This window comes from Scomber scombrus, chromosome 3 (genome assembly GCF_963691925.1).
Source record: "Scomber scombrus chromosome 3, fScoSco1.1, whole genome shotgun sequence".
NCBI classification, from domain to species: domain Eukaryota; kingdom Metazoa; phylum Chordata; class Actinopteri; order Scombriformes; family Scombridae; genus Scomber; species Scomber scombrus.
Genome location: NC_084972.1, coordinates 153457 through 159361, shown reverse-complemented (window position 1 = coordinate 159361; position 5905 = coordinate 153457). Strand labels below are relative to the sequence as shown.

The 5905-nt window shown below is 43.3% G+C and overlaps 1 pseudogene; it reads left to right on the top strand.

Moving 5' to 3' along the window:
• Positions 1-1346: 1346 nt before the first annotated feature.
• Positions 1347-2567, top strand: LOC133977893 (leukocyte cell-derived chemotaxin-2-like; annotated as a pseudogene).
• The last annotated feature ends 3338 nt before the right edge of the window (positions 2568-5905 follow it).

Sequence of the window (5905 nt, the reverse complement as noted above, 5' to 3'; positions counted from 1 at the left end):
AAGACCTACAAATCACGCGCTGACACCCCTGACCTAAATCCAACGGGAGGTGCACAATTTGCTGTTACATGTGGGTTTTTCGACGATTCTTGGCCTGCTACAAACGTTATCTTGTCCGAGGGCGTTCATCGTGGCGGCTTCAAACTTAAATGGCTGATGTTGAAGCGTACCTCGACTTGCTTCCCCGAAGTTCGTTGATGCAGAAAAGAGTACTCAGAAGACCAAAGTTTGTTCAGAAAATCACCCGTTTATTACGCAGTCTGCAGAGTGCGGAGATCACATCAATCACAGAGTACAACAGCTCTCCCCCTTTACACCAGAGTGATCTGACCAAACAGTTCCTTCATATTTCTTATACACATCTTCGCTATTCCCCACCCACATATCTTGTTTACCATGTAAGGCGTTTGGCCTTGATTGTTGCACCACTGTCTTATCAGTCCCGATGAGGTAATGACCGTACCACACACACACACACACACACACACTAGTGTTTCCTATTTTTCACCTCTTTTGGTAATGTATCTTCCTTTTTTTACTCACGTTGCACATCCTGTTCTTACACTTGTTAATACCATATGATTATATAAATATAACAAAATGTGTTTAGCATGAAGCAAGCTTATGTGGCATCACTCTATAGTAAATAACATTCCTTCACACTGACTAATCACACCCTGCTGCACAAAAGTTCTGAACAACTTTTTCAGTACTCATCCGGTTTGGATTTTAGAAGCCCTCAAAGGTCAAGTGCCCAAAAACCCTCGCCAAAAAGCTCCCATATACAATGAATGGGAGGAGAGTCTAATGCCACTTTGACCCTAATTTTGACCACCTAAACATGCTCCAGGACAGACCAAATTCAACACGCACATCAGGTCTGGCCATAAATTTGATAAAATGGAAAAATGAACCACAAAAGTGCCAAAATGGGCTCTCTAGCGCCACCTAGAAACAGTAAAACGGCTCTAGCACCACCTAGAAACAGTAAAACGGCCACTACGCCTGATAGGAATGTCGTAGAAAGATCAAACCAAAACTCAATTGTGTGTCTTATCAAGACCTACAAATCACGCGCTGACACCACTGACCTAAATCCAACAGGAAGTGCACAGTTTGCCGTTACATGTGGGATCTTTGACGTTTTTTCAGGCTTTTCAAAATATATATATAATTCCTGCATACTTTCAGTTACAGACTCCATTCAAACGTCAAAATGTAGCCACAAGTCTCATCTATGCATGTGTGTAATTTGGTCTGTCCACCGTGGTGGAAAAGTGTTTTCCCCTCGATACTCCATAAAAGCCGGATGAAGAGCAGCGGCAGGATGAAGAGCAGCGGCAGGATTCAGCAGTGAAGATGAGACGTGTGATCGTTGTGCTCGCCGCTCTGCTGTGTGAGAAACCTTCAATATGTTTTATATCATTTATATCTGTTAGATATTAACTGTTTATTATATTTAACGTGTTTAACTGTGTGTGTCTGTGTGTGTGTGTGTGTGTGTGTGTGTGTAGCTGTGGTGTGTGTGTGTGATGCAGTGAAGTTTGGTCAGCTGTGCAGTGGAAACCCCGAAAACCGCCGCAGGACGTCAGACACCTGGGGACAGGGACACTACGGAGCCCGCCGGTAACACAACTACACAACTACACTACTACTCAACTACACTACTACACAACTACACTACTACATCACCACGCCCCCTCCCGATCCCTCAGGTCCGTCTCTGCCAACTTGCTGCAAGTCCCCCGGACAAAGCGCCGGACTTGGGGTGATCGGGCCTCCTCAGCTGCTGCCCCCACCCGATGGAAATCACTCCCCCCTCACATCAAAGTCTCCCCAACCCTCCCACTAGCCTTCCCCACCTAGCTCCCACTAGCCTTCCCCAACTAGCTCCCACTAGCCTTCCCTACATAGCTCCCACTAGCCTTCCCCACCTAGCTCCCACCGTACTCTTCATGTTTTAACCTCTGTTTTGTTTTTAACCCTTGTATTAATAAAGATTTGTTTTCATAGTTTTAATAAGGAAATATGTAAAGCGACTTTGAGTACCACATAAATCGCTATATACATGTGATTTATTATTATTACATGGTGGTGATGAGGAAGGTGGTGATGATGATGAAGGTGATGATGATGATGTTGCAGGGGCAGTCGGAGCCACCAGGGTTTGGACATCATGTGTGCAGTAATGGTTCTGATGTTCTAGCTCCGTTCGACGTGACTCTGAATGGGAAGCTAACGGTCTACAGCAACGCTAAGAAGGCCGCCATCAACAGCGGCATCAACCTGAGAGGAGCCGGTTGGTCCTTCCTGTTATTGATCTGTTATTGATCTGTTATTGATCCGTTATTGATCTGTTATTGATCCGTTATTGATCCGTTATTGATCTGTTATTGATCTGTTATTGACCCTGACCCCGTCTCACTGTCCTGCAGGTCTGTGTTTCAAGCTGTTCTACGTGAATCCGGACACAGATTTTTAAACCAATCACATTTCACGTGTTAATCCCATCATGGTCTCCATGACGACGGAGCGGATGCGAGGACGTGGGACGTTATCTTGACCTTTGACCGTGACATCATCAGATAGGAGTGAACACTTTAAAAAACACCTGAAGAAGAAACTGGACGGTATGTGAGGCTTGGTCTTCGCCCATGATGTGATCAGCTGATCAGACGCCCATGATGTGATTAATGTGACCCTGAGACAGAAAAACACGTTAGACACACGTCATCATCTTCTTCATCATCTTCATCACTCAGCTTACCGGTTCTCCTGTCCAACGAGAGTCCCAACACATCCTCATCTTAATGAGATGCATCCTCACATGTTAATGAGATGCATCATCATGTTAATGAGATGCATCCTCATGTTAATGAGATGCTTCCTCATGTTAATGAGATGCATCCTCATGTTAATGAGATGTTTCCTCATGTTAATGAGGTGCATCTTCATGTTAATGAGATGCTTCCTCATGTTAATGAGGTGCATCCTCATGTTAATGAGATGCTTCCTCATGTTAATTTTTAATGTGATGACGCTGCACTGACCTGCTGTTCTTGTTTCTGATTGGACGGTGTAAAACTGTCCAAAGTTTCCATTGGACACTCAGCGATCTGCAGTCCCACCTCCAAACACACACGCTTCTGAGAAGACAAAAAAAATCATCTTCACTATAAACTGTAGTATTAGTATTAATACACAGTATTAGTGTATTAATACACAGTATTAGTGTATTAATACACACAGTAATACTGTATAGTAACACGCAGTTATACTGTGATTATATCTGACTGAACCCAACAGCTGCTGGAGGATAAATATCAGTTACACATATACACACACATAGACACATATACACACACACACACATATACACACACATACATATACACACACACACACTTATACACACACAGACACACACACTCACACACTTACACACACACACACTTATACACACACACACGCGCACACACACACTTATACACACACACACACAAACAGTACTATACGTGAGCGTGCACGTACCGGTCTCCATGGCTCCTCGCTCTCTAACGGTCTCTTCTTGTTGCACTGCATGTTACCGGTAACGGCTTAACGTTACTGCTAACTGCTAACTGCTAACTGCTGTTGTTGACCTTCTGTTCAACGGAAGTGTCAAATTCACAGCAACTACGTCAACACTTCCGGTCACAGCCTGGTTCTTCAGAATAAAGGTACAAATACTTCCGTTAATTTACTGATTTATTATTAGGGCCCAAGCACTCCAGTGCGAAGGCCCTATTGTAATCGTAGAAATGATTAGGGCCCAAGCACTATGAAAAATATGTGCGATTTTGGCGATTTCCACGCCCCGTACTTTAACGAACTTGTCCTAGGGATTTTATCCGACCGACTTCAAATTCACTCAGAAACATCTTGAGACATTGGAGATGAAAAGTCATCAAAAACGTTCTGATTAGGGATTCGGTTTGGGCGTGGCGGTGCCGACAATTTCCTTCGCCATTCGATCCTTCGCCAAAAAGCAGGAAATCCTTATAACTCCTACAGACATCGTCTGATCTACACCAAATTGATCAGGCATGTAGAGGGTCCTGCCCTGAACACGTCTATGCATCAATACTGTGTCATATACACAGCGCCACCTACTGGACACAGGAAGTCAGCCTCATATGACAAACATTATCCGATTTATATGAAATTCACAGGATGTGTTCTCCACATCATACACTACAGCATGACATATAATTGGTGGGTGATCTCTAGCGCCACATAGTGGACACAGGCAGGAAATCCTTATAACTCCTACAGACATCGTCCGATCTACACCAAATTAATCACGCATGTAGAGGGTCCTGCCCTGAACACGTCTATGCATCAATACTGTGTCATATACACAGCGCCACCTACTGGACACAGGAAGTCAGCCTCATATGACAAACATTATCCAATTTATATGAAATTTACAGGATGTCTTCTCCACATCACATACCACAACATGACATATAATTGGCGGGTGCTCTCTAGCGCCACATAGTGGACACAGGCAGTGATATTTCACCACAGCTATTTCCGATTGCGCCACAGCCCCGACATGCATGGGGGGGCGAGGGCCCGTTCATCGCTGCTTGCAGCTTTAATTAGGGCCCAAGCACTAAACAGTGCGAAGGCCCTATTGTATCTGTAGAGATTATTATTATTCGTTATTATAGGTCTGCCTTAACAAACGCCTTTTTGACAGCCTAAACGTGCCCCAAAACTCACCAAGACCAAGAAAGAGACGAAGATTTTGAGTTTGTTCGCATCTGATTCAAGGTTTGTACCTGGAACGAATGATAAAGGGTTTAAGCAATGGATGAAAAAAGGCATTACAGCGATATGTACCATGATCGAACGGGGGAAGCTGTAGAGTTTTGAAAAGTTAAGGGATACATTTGGATGAGATGAACATGAACAATATCGATACTATGTGGACACATGGATGTAGCTCATATGCATATTTTCTGGTCTTGCCAAAAGATAATAGGATGCTGGGATAAAATATGGCAGGGTTTAAGAAAAATATTAGCATAGGAGATACCCAAATCTTTATTCGTACTTTATTTGGGAAATTTGACACAAGATATAATACAAAAAGTATTGAGTATATTGTTAAAGTTCTGCTATCAGCAAGTAAAAAAGCAATAACAAGGTTATGGTATAAAGCAGATCCACCGACCATGGAGCAGTGGGTGAGCACTTTGGAAGAAACATTTGTAATGGAAAAAATTACACATAAACTACGATTACAAGAAACACAATTTCAGGAAAAATGGACTGATTATAGAACACAGCAAGAGGACCCCACCATCACCACTGGACAGTAAGGACACTGATATGTGAATAATTGCTTTTTGGAATGTGTAAAACCTGACACTGTAATTGTTGAAAGAAAATTTCAATAAAAAAATAAGTAAAAAAAAGAAAATGATGAGACTTTGTCTTGTACTCATGAGCTAACACTCGTACTTTATTTACTTCTCACACATGTACTAGCAATCCATACAGGAAGTGCCTGTTCCCTATCATCCACCGCCGGCCCCCTCTACTGGTTACCACTGGTGATGACACACTAATATCAACACAGGAATTACAGCATTTTCTGAAGCAGTCTGCTGGCACTGTGCGTGCGTCTTTACGCACCAAGTTTAACCGGCACCTGAACCTGCTCCGTGAGGAGATTAAGAGCCGCTTTGCCGACATCGGTGAGTACTTAGCAAAGGAAGCGTGGGACTTTAGAAGGACTTTAGACTGGCTGTCACAACAATCACACCTGACATCGCATCCCTGGTCAAAGGTATGCAAGCCCAAGGTGGCCATTAGTTTATGAATGAATAAACTGGCAGAGAGTAAAAAACGTAAG